Raw genomic sequence first — 17,428 nt, forward strand, 5'->3', positions numbered from 1 at the left:
TCTGCACAAAAGACTAGAGGCACATGAAGACAGAATATGACCCTGGTTGCAGAGGTTGACCTGATCATACGGAAAGGATTAACTTCTGACCCCGGAGATGCTTTCAGTTGCCCTCATGTTCTCATGCTTTGCTTTATTAACCTTTATACTTACCATGCCTCTTTCCTCTAAAGATCTCAAAGGCTCTGAAACTCATGTTATTTTCACAGAGATGTGACTCAAATATATGCAGATTTAAATTGAAATCTTAAAGAAGCATGAGTAATTTAGGGGAAGCCTTGCTTACTTGGTGCCGACTTGCTTCTTTTCCCTGTGGTGAGCATGAATTTTCTGAATCAGCTAGTGTACTCTCTGAAGTAGAATGGTGACCTGGCACCTCTTTTTGTTGAATCAGAGGGTACTGTGTGCTCACGTTTCCTTTAGGTTGAGTGTCTACATGAAGCTCTTTCACGAGTACTTTTTATTCGTGGAACGCATCAGATAACAAGCAGCGGCAAAGGCTAACTCCGAGGGATGCCAGCAGGACTACTCACTCAGAGGAAATAGTTGGTGGTAAAGAATCATCTGCAGCTAAAGGCTTTTATTTCCCCTTCCCAGCTTGTTTCATGTTTAAATATTGCTTATACGGGGGAAAAAAAAAGCCAGTGATATTTTGAGTGTGTGTGCATTATTTTTTAAGTCGAGGTGATTCTAATATGATCAGCAGAAATCGTGAATGACTAATTTGGGTTCTGCTTGTTACAAAAACATCTGTGTGATTTCTTTTTCTGATAAGTACATTTGATTGAGGGTATTCCAGAAAATTCTGCTTTTTACATTTAAATACTCTCGGGAAATATTTATTTATGCTTATTGTGTACAAAGCTCTGTACTAGACACTGGTGAGGGAGGTTATCGGAAGGAAAGAGGAAAGAGACGTCAAGAAAACTACAACTCTCGCAAGTGCTTAGTATCTGGAAGAGAAGGCATCACATATACCCGCTGGAAGGAGGGGAGAGTGGTTGGTCTCTTATATCGACTATGTGTGATATGAAATCTCCAGTTTCCAAACAGGGACCTTGAGGTTGGAATTATCGCTGCTAACACATCTGGTTCTAGCAACACCCTTTCAGGTCTTCTGATTCCAAATATTCCTGCAACCATCACACGTCATTAATCAGCCCATGCTAGATGGATATTAGCCAAGTGAACTGAAAGTAATAGAAAATACGAAGAAGAGGGGAAAACATCTTCCAAACAATGTAAAGCTCTTTTGTTTTCTAGTTTTAGTGCTAACTTCGTGCGCTTTCTGTTCTGAGCAACGGTGTCCTAACTCTCGTCTCCCCTGTTCACCTCTACCCCAACATACAGCTACCAAGTAGCTATTTAAAAATAATCATTACTCAGGGGAAGAAATAATGAAAGAATCGTGTTAAAGTCTTTTTGCTGTGAAGGAAAAGGGAGAAGGGAAGAATTTTCTAGGGGAAAGAGAAATACATTTTTGTAGAATCTTAGACTCAAGGTGAATCTTAGCGATTGAGTTGGATATTCCTCCAGGAGAAAATTCCTACTCTCCGATCCCTGACGGTTGCTCAAGTAGTTCCAAAGGCTTCAATGCTTCACATGACTTCTGGGTGACTCCTTTTGTGTGTCCCACTCTCAAGGATTAGTCAGGTTTTTCTCAGTTGCAGGTGACAGAAAGCTGATTCACTATGGCATAAGCAAAAATAGGAATCTATTGCTCTATGTAAGTGGGTAGATGGTGAACCCAGGAATTTGTAGAGTGTCTTTAATAATCTTGTCTCCTCTTTTCTCTGCGTGGGTTCAATATCAGGATCCTCTTCCCATGTTGGGGCAATAATAGTTACCAGGAATGATAGATTTATATTATCTTTGCACCTAGGAATTATAGTGAGGACCCAAGCTTCTTTCGTAAAAGAGCTCCAGGGAGGGGTGCCTGGGTGGCTCAGTCGGTTGAGCGTCGACTTCAGCTCAGATCATGATCTCGCAGTTCATGAGTTCCAAATGATCTCGCAGCCCACGTCGGGCTCTGTGCTGACAGCTCAGAGCCTGGAGCCTGCTTCAGATTCTGTGTCTCTCTGTCTCCCTCTCTCTGTGCATGCTCTGTCTCTCTCTGTCTTTCAAAAATGAATAAACATAAAAAAATAAAAATAAAAAAAAAGAGCTCGTGGCAAAAAAAAAAAAAAAAAAAAAAAATCCCAAGAAGGGCTCTGAAGCTGAGGGGTGTGGTCCTCTCACTTAAGTGTGTGGATTTGAGAGGGGGCAGGGTAATTTCCGGAGAATTATTAGGTGGCTAAATACATATATGTCTACTATATACGTATAATTCAGCATGTTCAAAACATAACTCTCCACGTCTCATTAAATCAGCTCTTCCCTCTTTATTTTCTTCTCAGAGAATGATTGTGCTGAACCAGAACACTTAGAAGCATCCTTTTCTAACACTAGGTGTTACAGTAAGTGATGAATCACTAAATTCTACTCCCGAAATCATTAGCAGTTAACACTGCATGTTAACTAACTTGGATTTAAGTAACATAAAAATTAAAAAAAAAAAAAGAGCTTTCTTTTAACCTCCATAACCAATCATGAAGTCTTTTCAGTTTGGTTTTAATATTTCTCAAATCTGTCCAATTCTATTCAATCTGATTATACAATCTTTATTCGGGTTCACCATTATCTCTGGATTTCCGTGAGCCTCCTAACAGGTTCTCCCTGCCTTCCATCTAAAGGAGTACTGTGCAATCTAAACCCATCTCTCACTGACAAACAGAGTGACCTTATAAAGCAAAATTCTGATTATTTTACAGCCCAGTTTAAATTACCGCAATAACTTTCATTGCCCTCAGGATAAACACAAAACTCTTTGCATGATTGAAAAGGTCTGTCATGATATTTGATCATTGTGTATACGAGTGCCAAAGAATAAAAACGTATTTTGCTTGTCCATTTTGCTTGGTGGTCATTTAAAACTTTATTTTTATAATAATAGATTTAGCATGAAGCAGAATGCAAATTTTGAATAATTTTAAGAGAAAATAATTAGGGTAGATGTGCAGCACTCACTGAGATCTGGCTCTCCTCTCTTTCTGGGCACATGGATGGATTATCCTTCTTGGCCCTAAGGTTGGATGCCTAGTTCTAGCTAATGACTTGTGAGCAGATCATTTCATTGCTGATGGGAGGCCTTCCAGAGGTCTCTTTCCTTTTGACAAAGTAATTTGCAACATTTCAGATGGCTTCTTCATCAGCTTGTAATTTTTTTTTTTTTAAGAGAGTGAGAGAGCAAGAGAGAGTGTATATACGTGGGGGAGAGGGGCAGAGGGAGAAAGAGAAAATCTTTTTATTAAAATTTTTTTTATTTTTTTATTTTTAGAGACAGAGTGAGTGGGGAAGGGGCAGAGGGAGAGGGAGAGAGAATCTGAAGCAGGCTCCACACTCAGGGCAGAGCCTGACACGGAGCTCAATCCCACACCCCTGGAATCATGACCTGAGCTGAAATCAAGAGTCACCCAGACACCCCCATCAGCTTGTATCTTTATGTGGGAATGACGCTAAGCAGATTCTCTAGTCAGCTTGTTAGGAACATGAAGTGAGAGCCAGAAGCAAACCTTTCTGCTTTAAGCAAGTGTTGGGGATATTTGTCACTACAGCACAACCGAGCCTACCCTTCCTGAAGGAGTAAATCTTACCCTCCCCAATTCCAAGGGGGTAATTTTTCTTATTCTTCTGCTGTTAGAAATTCAGGTGCGGTTTGAAACGTACTGCTTTATGGCATCTAGCTTAGCACCATGTGTATAATAGATGCTTAATTAGTATTTAGCTAAATCTCAAATGGTTTAAATGTGATCTTTTCTGAAGTTAGGGAAATATATTTTTTGGCTTTTCTATATAATGATCATAGAGAATTAATTATTGAAATGATTTGTGACACATTTTATTTCTACCCTTTCCTTCACAAATGGTGAACACTGTTTTTGGGAAACATATAGTCATAATTCCAACACGCACCCTAGTACTATTTAGAAGTCATATACCACAGCCTTTTCCCAAGTTTATTTAATAAATACCCGAGGAGATTTCAGTATAATTAAATGCGTTTCCTTCGCCATGATAAAAATGTGATACTTTTCAGCTCTGTGAGAAACAGGCAAATGTGACTATCTGTGGATGTGTGCGTTACCCATATATTACAATGTCTGTGTTTGAAGTTAATCTTTTCCTGAACAGGCTTAAGAGAGGTCTCAGTGAATGCTTGTAAATTTGAGTCAGTGTTGGAGAGCAGTAAAAAATAAGGAATGAGCGGATTTCGACAAGATAGCCGTTTATTGCTATAAAAGTACACTGTGCTACCCCACCCTAAAAGTCATGGCAATAGGCAGCTATGGGGACTCATAAAGAGCTAACAACACTTACATTGAACTACAGCAAATCCTGTGATGAACAATGCTGAGACAGGCCATAAGATTTCCCAGGGCTGGCCAAATTCTCCTTTGATCAAGGGAAGATTGTCTCGTTTAGGTACAAATGTTTGGCCCCTGAATGTTGCACATCCTCTACGGATTTTGCTTGAATTGAGCACAAATTCAAGTTTTTAAAGAAAAATATTTCCACATATCTAAGTATGGTAAGACTTTCTAACCTGGGATAAAGTGTAAATAAACTCTGTTAGGATATTCGTGTATATATTTTCCATACTTTTTAAATAGCCACATTTTTATAAATGCCTTTCGAAAGAATGTGCAGTTATAAAAATAAATTATAGGGAATGTAAAGATAAATTTGTAGGGAAATGTATTTTGCTTTACCTTCAAATTCAACCCTTATATACAATTTTGATAACAAGTTGGTAACAAACAATTTTGATAACAGTTGTTATGGGGCACTAGTATTTATTTCATAGCATGATTAGAAATTTGATTCAGGAGAAAATGTCTATTTTTATATATTTGCAGTGTTGATTCAATGATTCAACTGCCACTTTCTTCAAGAAGCTTTTTCTGTTTCATGATATCCATACAGAGATTAATCAGAGCGATTTTGTGGTGCCTAGGTGGCTTAGTCAGTTGAGCACCTGACTCTTGATTTTGGCTCAGGTCATGATTTCACAGTTGTGGGATTGAGCCCTGTGTCGGGCCCCATGCTGAGCAGGGAGCCTGCTTAAGATTCTCTCTCTCTCCCTCTGCCACACCTCCCTGCTCTCTCTCTCTCTCTCTTTCTCTCTCAAAAAAGAAAAACAAAACAAAACAAAACAAAAAACAAAAAACAGAGCAATTTTGTGTAGAAACTATCTTTTTTCCTCTTTCCCTTTCCTTCCACATATATACACATCTAGTCCGTGTTATGGAAATGGAAATGATTTAAACCTAACTGTATTAGTAGTAAATTACGTATGCATTAAGAGATTTTCATACAGATGTCTTTTCAGAAAACTTTCAATTTTCTAAAACGTTTAAATCTTCTATTTTTTGTGGTATACTAAGCTTATATATAATAAGTATCTCTTTCATCAAAAAGGTATAATAAAGCCCCCTACAGACTGGGACTATATGCTTTTCAACTTACACATTTCATAGACTTTAATATAGAAATTTCAAACTTTTTCATAAATACATTTTTCATTAAATAAATTAGAATACTTCACTTTTTTTTCCCTCATGAGGCTCATTTAGGTGACATAATTCACTAATTTTAAAATTAAGCTGCATGTGCATTACATCTCAATAAAACTGGGATAAAAACAAAATTAAACTTTTATTATCTTAAGTCCCGTAACATCTATATTTTCATTGACATTTGTCATCATTATTATAGAGAATCCGAGGGGCTGCTCGTAGTGCGTAGAATTCAATCGGTGTGCGCGTGGGAGTGGGTGGGTGGAGGTGGTTCACCTTGAGCACAGGCAATGGGCGGTTGCAATGTCCGTGGAGAACTTAAAAACAACTTAAAGGCAACTAAACATCAGTGTGCTTTCATTATGACCACAGGTCAGCATCACTAAACAATGTCAGAGATCACCGATTCCTCCCAGAGTGGACCGCTTCAAACCCTTCCTCTCACCTAGTCTTGGTATGCCAATGCTTTGGACCACAATTTAAAAAAAAAATTTTTTTAATGATTATTATTTTTGAGAGAGGGAGGGAGACAAAGTGCGAGCTGGGAGGGGCAGACAGAGGGAGACACAGAATCTGAAGCAGGCTCCAGGCTCTGAGCTGTCAGCACAGAGCCGGATGCGGGGCTGGAACCTACGAACTGCGAGATCATGGTCAGGTCTATGATCATGGCCTGTGCCAAAATCAGACACTTAACCTACTGAGCCACCCAGGCATCCCCGGACCCCGGTGTTTTAAGCTAAATTGCTCATTATTTCACAGAAGTTAGATATTTCAAAGCTTTAACATTTTATAAAAAGAATTTTGCAGACTTTTGAATGATCTTTAGTTTCAAAGAATTTGGCCATCTCAAGGCAGAGAGCAGTTTTGTCTTCATTTAGTGATGATAAAGGACACTCATTGACTAGGATTCTGGGCTCAAAAAGTTGAGAGTTCTTTTGGCAGAGGCGGTGGGGGTGGGTGGCCTTTCGAAACCTAACTCTGCCCTAAGTGTTCAAAAAGAACTTTTCAATGTCTTTCATATTCTCTGATCTTCTCTTTTATCTGCCTTACTGTAAATGTGGGCAACTATACTTGGCCATTAGAGATAAGCAAAGGGAGCTGGCTAGAATTGAGAAACTGGCCACAAAGAATACATGCTTGAGTAATTAAGATATCAATACATCATTTTTATAGCTCTCATAATGTGTTTGCTGAGGACATCACCACAAACAACTCACAGCATGTGATTTCACTTCATTGAAAACATTAAGGGAACAATCATAATAATGCTTTTCTCTCGTGATTCCTTGATTATTTATTATAACTTTTAATAGTCGAACAACTATGTATGAAAACTTAAAGCAACAAGGTGATTGGAATACATTTATACTGAGAAAGGTAGTGTTTTTCGGTAAAAATAAAACTGACTCTAGATCCACCATTTACTAATTGTGTGGTAACTTTCAGCAAGCCAGTTAGCACCTTACAGCCCACATTTCCTGGTCTAAAAAGGGGGAATGATAGTAGCTAAAGTAACCCTCCTCTGGGGTTATCGTGGAAAGCAAGGCAAACAGTGTATGTGAAATGACTTTGAAAACTCTAAAGCAGAGTTGGCAAACTCAAGTCTACGGAAGCCAGCAGGCAACACAAATGTGTGAATCAGACTTAGTGTAACAATAGGGACACTCGGGTATATGGCTGGGCTGGAGAGTCTGACCCATGATTAAAGCCATTCAAATGTAATTATTTGGTTTGTCAAATGTACCAGTCAGACAAAGCAGTCTGAGTTTCACTGGTTCTAACTCTAATTCAAAAAGTTAATACAAATGTGACTTTGTATCTATGGGGATGTGTATCATACCTGTATCTGAAATAAAAGCAAAAAAATTAGCCATTGAATGTGCTTGTCTAACAGCAGAAAGGATTTAGATGGAATAATAGGGAAAACTTTCCAAAAACTTCAAAATTATATTCTCCACATATCAGCTTGGAATACAACTATGGTTATATACAACCACATGTCTGTGTTGGCACAAAGTCCTGTATCTTCCTCCTGAGTCCTCTCCTGCCCCTCCTCAACTGTCAAAGATCCCAGAGAAGGGACCTTAGGTGGGTCAGGGGATAGGACACAGAGTCAACAGGGGCTACTGTCCTGGCTCTTTGTTATGTTTCGGCTGCTGTCCCACATTACTGCTGAACACATGTCCTGCACAGTCAGGTCACCGGTATCCATTGGCTGTTCTGCTCTGTGCTGGCTGGCTTCAGGCCCTCCAAACTCATGGTAATGTCTCATTCTTGGTGGGCAGGTTATAGCTGCTTTGATTTTTACTGATAAGCTCGCCTAATTTTCTTCCCATGTACAATTTTGTGTCAGGTGTGAAGAGTCAACTGCCTGAAACAAACAAACAAACAAACAAATTAATAAACAAACAATGAATGAGAGTGAACAAGTCATGTGTAGGATAAGGTAGAACACACTTGGAGAGGAAAAGGACAGATGAAATAATGGCAGAAAATATGATTAATATTTAACTTAAATACTAGTTACTTTGGGGGAGATTAGAATAATTAGATAAAAAACTATTAATTAAAGATATAATAAAGAAAAGCTTTTTCAGCTAAAAATAAATGAGTATAGAGATTGAAAACTTTTGCAGTATTCTAAACAATTTATTGAAAAGAGCTGAATACCTAAAAACTCTTGCAACATTTAAAATAATCATTTATTTTTTATATAAGTAAAATAGTCACATAATCAAAATTGAAAATGTACAGAATTGTTAGTGAAGGGAAATCTTTACCCTATCTCTATCTCTTGTCTTTTTATACAAATGGTGGCATTCTATACATATTTTATTCTATGACTTTATTTGTTTCTTTTTTTTTTTTAATTATTACTAGTATTATTAAAGACTGTTTCGTATCTTCCAATCAATGAGCTTTTTCCTTCTTTTTCTTCTGTTTTCCAATTACTATATGATAGGCTTTTATCTTTTTTGAAAAACAGCACAGCCAGCTCAAAGTCATTAAACCATATCCATATGCTCAGAACTTTTAAAAAGGCTTTTAGTCCCTCTTAACCATGAGCGGACAATCAAGGGTTACTACATATTGGAAAAACACTTCTGACATGACAGAAAGAGGCCACACAAATAGAGCAATGGAAAAAAAGACAACTTTGAAAAAAAATGGGGGTTATTCATGAAGAAGAAAACTTAAAAAAATATATAGCATTTATAACCTTAGCAAGATAAAGGAAGCAAATGTATCCATGAAATAATAAGTGCATGATATAGAAATGGAACATTCAGGGAACAAAAGGGGTTATTGGATGTTAAAAGTATGTTAATAGAAATGAAAACCTCTCTAAGTATTGGAAAAATCAGCTTGAGCTAATAGTCTAGAAATTAGAACAAAAGACAATGATTTGGAACATACAAGAGCACAGATAAGAAAAAAATCATAGCACCATATCAGAAGAACCAATACCTCAAAAGCACAAGTTACAGAAATAGAAAACTTTAGAAAAAGCAGAAAAGATGAAATCAATGATATGATTCAAGAAAATTTCCTATAACTCTGAGTTTCCCAATCAAGAGTTTCTATTAGTGGATGAAACTAGATCCGTAACAAGATTTTTAGGGGCTTTGCCTAAATGATGAACCAACGAGAAATAAGGCAACAAAGAAAAGGTAGAGTGCCAAAATTATGTTTATTACTGAAAAGGCCTAAACCGGAGAACATAACTGTGCTAGTTTCCTAAGGCTGCTGTAATATAGTACCACAAATTGAGTGGCTTAAAATAACAGAAATTTATTATCTCATAGTTCTGGAAGCTGGGAGTCTGAAATCAAGCAGGGCCTCACTACTTCTGAAACCTGTATGGAAGAATCCTTCCTCACTTCTTCTAGTTTCTGGTGTTTGTTGATAATCTTTGGTGTTCCTTAGCTTATATGCCTCACTCCAATCTCTGTGTCCATTGGCACACAGCTATCTCTCCCTGTGTGTCTCTCTTCCTCTAGGGTCACCAGTTATCCTAGATTCAGGACCCTCCTAATGACCTCAACTTAGTTACATCTGCAAGGACCCTACTTCCAAATGAGGCTACATTCATCGATCCTGAGGGTTAGGACTTCAAAATATCTTTTGGGGACACAAAATTCATGCCATAATAATAAATTAGGGTGAGAGCCAAATGGACCAACTACTGAAACTCAGAATATGGCCGACTTACCTTTATAGTCATGGTGCTCTACTTTGGGGTGGGACTCTCCATATCAAGTAAAACTTATGGCATGGAGAGCAGAGAGGAGCTCTTATTCCCTGCAGTAAGTTAACTCTCAAGAAGGAAAAGCTTGGAGCAGAGCTAAGCATGCTCAGGTTTGTTTTTTTTTTTTTTCCTACTGATTTTATTTTATTTTATTTATTTATTTACTTATTTATTTTTTTATTATATGAAATTTATTGTGAAATTAGTTTCCATACAACACCCAGTGCTCATCCCAAAAGATGCCCTCTTCAATGCCCATCACCTACCCTCCCATCCCTCCCACCCCCCATCAACCCTCAGTTTGTTCTCAGTTTTTAACAGTCTCTTATGCTTTGGCTGTCTCTTCCACTCTAACCTCTTTTTTTTTCTTTTGTTTTCCTTCCCCTCCCCCATGGGTTTCTGTTAAGTTTCTCAGGATCCACATAAGAGTAAAAACATATGGTATCTGTCTTTCTCTGTACGGCTTATTTCACTTAGCATCACACCCTCCAGTTCCATCCATGTTGCTACAAAGGGCCATGTTTCATTCTTTCTCATTGCCATGTAGTACTCCATTGTGTATATAAACCACAATTTCTTTATCCATTCATCAGTTGATGGACATTTAGGCTTTTTCCACAATTTGGCTATTGTTGAGAGTGCTGCTATAAACATTGGGGTACAAGTGCCCTATGCATCGGTACTCCTGTATCCCTTGGGTAAATTCCTAGCAGTGCTACTGCTGGGTATAGGGTAGGTCTATTTTTAATTTTTTGAGGAACCTCCACACTGTTTCCAGAGTGAGCATGCTCAGTTTTTTGCAACAGATTAGCTTAAGCCACTTCTTCTCCAGGGAGATGTGAGTAAAGAGTGCAAAGTGACAGGAGAGTTTCCATGTAAGGAAACATCAGGAGTGAGGGAAAAGCTTTCTTCAACACAAATATCAAAAACCAATTTGGAAAAAAAGTCCATAAAATGTAAAAAAAAAAAAATTCATGACAATGTAACTTTGAAACTCCAAATTATATTAGAAAGACTAGGAAGTCAGGGATAAATTTCTCATCTTATATAGGTAAACTCAAAGTTAACATAATTCTTGGTTAAAATTAACAACACAAGAATCAACAGGTGTTGGCAAGGATGCAGAGAAAGGGGAACTCTCTTACACTGTTGGTGGAAATGCAAATTGGTGCGGCCACTCTGGAAAATAGTCTGGAATTTCCTCAAAAAGTTAAAAATAGAACTACCCTATGACCCAACAATTGCCCTACTATGTATTTATCCAAAGGATATAAAAATCTGATTCAAAGGGAAACATGAGTCCCGATGTTTACAGCAGCACTATCGATAACAGCCAAATTATGGAAAGAGCCCAAATGTCCATTAATTGATGAATGGATAAAGAAGATGTGGTGTATATATATATACATAATGGAATATTCCTCAGCCATAAAAAAGAATGAAATGTTGCCATTTGCAATGACGTGGATGGAGCTAGAGTGTATTGGGCTAAACAAAATAAGTCAGAGAAAGACAAATACATTATCTTTTCACTTGCATTTGGAATTTAAGAAACAAAACAGATGCACATGGGGAAGGGAAAAAGAAAAATAGAGGGAGACAAACCATAACAAATTTAACTATAGAGAATAAACTGAGGGTTGCTGGAGGGGAGGTGGGCAGGGGGTGGGCTAAATGGGTGATAGGTACTTAGGAAAGCATTTGTTGGGATGAGCACTGGATGTTATATGTAAGTGATGAACAACTAAATTCTGCTCCTGAAACCAATGTTGCACTGTATGTTAACTAGAATTTAAATAACTACTCAAAAAAAGTTAACATCATTCTTGACTTTGAAGATCAGGAAACATATATTGTAAAATATATGTTTTTTAAAAAACTGAAATGTCATCATTATAAGCATTAGAACATTGGCTATATACTTTCTAAAAAAACTCTAGAGAGCATAAAAATAAAGTGCAGTTCATAGATTATAGAATAAAAAGAAAACATCCAAGATGAAACAAGGAAGCATAGAAAGTATTCGCATATAAGACTTTAAAAGATTAAACATACCTGTTCTAACAGTAATATAAACAATATAAAGACTCCATTAGGTGTCCCAGATACTCAGTTAATTAAATCACAAAATAATAATGGTCAAAAGCTGATCAACAAGTATAACAAAAAAAAGGAAACAAGGATAACAATATTGTATACAAAAAAATCACTAATAAAATGAAATTTATAGTGCTGAACAACAACAGAGAAAGATATATGAAAGGAAACTTTGCAGGGGTGCCTGGCTGGCTCAGTTGGAGGAGCGTGCAACTCTTGATCTCAGGGTCATGAGTTTGAACCTCATGTTAAGTATAGAGTTACTTAAATAAATACAAACTTAAAAAAAAAAAAAGGAAACTTTACAAATAAGAGGAGAAATTGACAGAAACAATGACCATTTCTCAATCTCTCCAGAACTTCCTTCCTGCCCCTTGTCTTAGATAAGGGCATACAGAATCTGAACAATGAATTAATGAAAATGAATTGATAAGTATATAGTACATAAACAAAATTACAATTCCTTTCAAGTGTTTATGGAATATTTCCAAAATTTGATCAGATATTTGTTCATACTCATACACTAAGTCATACACTAAGAAATGAACCACGTTCTCTGACTGCAAGATAAAAAAACAAAAATAAACAGTAAAATTTAAGACAAAATTCAAATTTTTTCAAATGTTAAAATTATTTCTCAAATCACCACTCATTCAAATTATTATAGTCTGAGTTTAAAAAATGCATATAAATCTTTCGGGGAAGATTGGATGGTACGAAATTCCTATTCTGAAGCAAATCCATAGTCCTACATTATATGACAAGAATAAAAGGAAATATATTAAGTATTCAACTCAAGGTGGGAGAAAAAAAACTCTGAAACAACACTAAAGAAACAAAGTCAAAATACTCTGGAGAAGATTGTTATTTTGACACTGAACCCGTCTAGTTCTAAAAATAAATATGTCTAAAACTCAGTGGGATTGACAAACAATTTTATTTACGATTCCTCTTAATTCTGCTCCTATAAGATGCTGTTGTGTGAACTGTAGAAGTATGTTCACCTAATTACAAGATGGGTTCCAGAACAACTGAAAGAAGATGGCTAATTGGAGAAAAGGCAAATGAGGAAATATATAAAGTAGTAAATGTGGGAAGGCCAATGCAAATTCTCGATCAGAGAATTGTTTTGTTTAGGTTTTACTGATGTTTTTAAAAAAAGTATTTGCAAATGACAAACCCTAGACATTAACAAAAACAAGGTAACTACCTTTCAGGAGTAGATGGAGCCTTTTGTTGGGTAGATACCATTTCTGGTAGTTAATCTATTCATTACCCACGGTAGGGTATCTGATATAGGAATCTATTGCATTGCTGAAAGGTGTGCTTCCCACCTGTCCCCAGCTTTATTAAGGTATAATTGACAAGTAAAATTGTATACATTTAAAGTTTACACCATGATGATTTGCTATATATATACATTGAGAAATTATCAATGTATTATCAAATTAACCATTATCAAATGAACACATCCATCATCTCATATTGTTACTTATCTTTTTTTGTTGTTGTTGTGAGAATGCTTAGGATTTACTCTCTTAGCAATTCCAAGTATACAATACAGTATTATTCACTAGGTTGCAATGCTGTACATTAGATCCTTAGAACTTACTCATCTTATAACTGAAACTTTGATTTAATCAACATCTCCCCATCCTCCCGCCCTTAGTCCCTGGCAACCACCATTTTATTCTGTTTCTAGTAGTTCAATTTTTTTTTTTTTTTTTTTTTTTAGATTCCACATATAAGCGATACCACGCAGAATCTGTCTTTCTGTGTGTTTGGCTTATTTCACTCAGAATAATGCCCTCCAGGTTCATGTATGTTGTCACAAATGGCAGTATTTCCTTTTTTTTAAGTGACTGAAAAATACTCTAACATATGTGCATACTGTAGTTTCCGTATTAATTCATCTGATGATGGACACTTAGGTTGTTTCCATATCTTGGCTATTATAAATTCTGCAATGAACTTGGGAGTGCAGATTACCTCTTTGAGATACTGATCTTGTTTCCTTCCATTTTATGCCCAGAAGTGGAATGAGTGGATCACATGGTAGTTCTATTTTTAATTTTTTGAGGAACTTCCATAAGGAACCACTGTTCCATGGTGGCTGCACCAATTTACATTCCCGCCTACAGTGCACAAGAGTTTCCTTTTCTCCACATCCTCCTCGCCAGCATTTGTTGTCTCTTGTCTTTTTGATAGTAGCCACTCTAACAGATGTGAGGCGGTATCTTATTGTGGTTTTGATTTGCATTTCCTTGATGATTGGTGATGATGAGCACCTTGAAAAAGTATGCTTTAAATATTGAAAATACTTTGGAACATTTGGAATAAGTATTGGAATTCTAAAATGAAGACTGAGAAAACTTGTAGGCAAGAACAGTTATCATTTTTATATTTATATTGCTAGTGATTAGCAATTTGAATTTGTGCTATAATTAGTTATTGAGTGAAGCCTCCTCAGTATGTGTATATTTATTATTCCTCAAAGAAAGGAATAATTGAAAAGTATGGAGAATAGCCAAGCTACGTGATAGAACTGGGAAGAAGTTCTTTGGGAGGGAGCACAAGTGATCTCTCTGAGGCGAGAAAACCTTCCATATCTTGATCTGGCTGGTTGTTACAGAATGTATACAGAGGTAAAAATTGCTTGATCTGCCCACTAAGGGTTGGTACATTTTACTGTGTATGAATTATGCCTCAAAAACTGAAACGTTTAAAACTGAACAGATGAAAAAAGTTGAGTGCAAAAAAGCTTATTCTTTAGAATGTTCGACCAACTTTTGCTACTTGTTTCTTTTCTCCTAGTAAGCAAAAACATTTAAATTTGACTCAGTATTGGTGTGCAATGCATACAGCACCTTTGTGAAATTTGTTAGTACAGTTTTCTATCTCCAAATAGTATATAACTCTTATACTGGCACTTGTGACAGTAAGGGCAGGGTAAATATTCAAGATCATGTTCACTTTTCCAACTTACAAATCATCCCCTATACAAGGAGCAATCAAAATATGTGTTGAAAATGGAGGATTTATCTAATCAATTTCCTAGACACTTTAAAAAAAATACTTTTATAATTCCCTTAATACTGGCTATCTTCTTGAGTCACAGCTGTGAGCAAAATATAAAGAGCACGAATTAAGACTGTTCAAGTGATTTGAACAAGGTGGTAATTTGTTCTCTAGAGATGGCTACTTTAGTCCCTTTCTCAACTTAAATCCGTTTTCTCTGTGGCTCCTGGCTGCCTCAGTCAGTAGAACATGTGATTTTCAATCTTGGGTTGAGTTCAAGCCCCACACTGGACATGAAGCTTACTTTAAAGAAAAAGAAAAAAAATCCATTTTCTGAAAAGATGTAACAAATTCACAATTACAGATGGCTCATATTTTTCACTTACAGCTAGCATGTGAGGTCCAGTTATCACTTGTTGGCGTTAGTATAATCTCAGAAACATTTTTCCCATGGTCAAGTTGGGTTTCAAAGATTGCATTTATCAAGTCTTGGAAATTGACAAGCCTTTTGGGTGGGGGATATGTGTTACTGTCTGTGCCCTTGACTCGGCCCTTGGGTGTGGTGTCTTCATTTGGACACATGGGTCAGATTGAATTGTACCAGCACAAATGTCTACTGAGCTTGTTTTTAAACTATGGATCTAATCTTAAGGAAGGTAAGTTTTCTAATTATTTTTAATGTTTATTTATTTTTGAGAGAGAGAGAGATAGAGTGCGAGTGGGGGAAGGGCAGAGAGAAAGACAGACACAGAATCCAAAGCAGGCCTCAGGCTCTGAGCTGTCAGCACAGAGCCCCACGTGGGGCTCAAACTCAGAAGCTGTGAGATTGTGACCTGAGCTGAAGTCTGATGCTTAACCAACTGAGCCACCCAGATTCTCCTAAGTTTTCTAATTTTTGAATGGGTATGTTGGTTAGAGCAGGAGGACAGGAATACTACAAAATTATTTCTTAAAAATTAAGTAACAAAGACAATCTTTGAATATTTAACCAAATCCTTCCATATTTAGGACTCATTTATCTAGTAAGTATAAAAAGAGAATCTACAATTTTATTACCTCAAATTGTGAACAAAGTATTTGCCAGGACTGTTAAACACATATGAGTTTAATTGTGGCATTAATGTACAACTTTGTGAGTGTAAAGGATTTTTCTTGCAAGAAATTTAATACACTTCATGCCTTAGGTGATCACCCTTAACCCTTTACTAACTCATTTATTCTACCTTTCTTAAAACTCAGCTATACTTTACTTCTTGTCATATGAATCCATTTGAATAATCTCACTCGATAGTTTTTAAAATTCTCCAAAGAGATTAATTTTAACTAATTCATCTCACTCGATAGTTTTTAAAATTCTCCAAAGAGATTAATTTTAACTAATTCATCATTTTTGTTTTACAGAGCCATTACTGGGCTCAGATTACCTCTCAAAGCAGAAAGTAATCAAACTGTATCTATCGGTATGTTAAAGAAGATATTTCTACATTGGGAAAGCTGTTGGACTAGACCTCCAAGACCCTTCAGACTCTAAGATACTAGGCCTGGATACTATTTAGGGTTAAAGTAACCAACCAGGGCTCTTGCCTGAGTATCTTCCAGGCATTTCACTTCTTTTATCTCTAATCCTCAAAACAATGTGGTAGGGTTGGTCTTCTTTTCCCTGTGCTACAAATGAGGTCATGGACACTCAGAGAGGTACATTTAACTGGTGAGTTGTTTATCTGAAATGCAGAACTAGGTCAGTCTGATTCCGGAGTTTATATTCTTTTCATTGAACTTGCACTGGGTGCCGGGAGGATTCTGGGAAAGCACAGTGGTGTGGAAGGACATATCTTTCCATTATTTTGTTATTCTCTTTAATGACATAGTTTGTCACATGGGGAAAACAAAAAGCAAGACCAGCCTGTGTCTGAGGACTTTCTCTCTTCTCACCCAGAGGCTGCTCCCCTGTTTCCTCTCATGGCCTATGATGTAATGAGGCTACCCTATGTTACGATGGGCATATCTTAGTTTCTAGTGTCATTGGCTTTCTGAGCAGCAGCAAGAGGCAGGACATAGCCAAAGCAGAATGAAATGTCTGCCTGTAAGTGGGTTCCTGAGGAGTACAAAGGGACCATGTGCCTTCAGAGAGGAATCGAGGCAACACCATCCCGCACCTTCTCTAATGGGCTCAACCCATGCATGCCCTCTTTGTCAATATATGTCCAAACATATATTGGGCCTCCTGAGCCTTGCATGTGTATTAGTTGGGATTGCTCTGTTTTCTGTCTCTGGGAGTGATTCCGCCTCAATAGATAACTGATTATCATAACCTACCTTAAAAAAAAAAAAAGTTTATTTCTTTTGAGAAAGAGAGGATCCCAAGCAGGCTCCGCACTCTCAGCGCAGAGCCCACTGCGGGGCTTGATCTTATGACCCGAGCTGAAAATCAAGAGTCGGAAGCTGACTG

The sequence above is a fragment of the Panthera leo genome, chromosome A1, assembly GCF_018350215.1.
Source record: "Panthera leo isolate Ple1 chromosome A1, P.leo_Ple1_pat1.1, whole genome shotgun sequence".
Taxonomy (NCBI): domain Eukaryota; kingdom Metazoa; phylum Chordata; class Mammalia; order Carnivora; family Felidae; genus Panthera; species Panthera leo.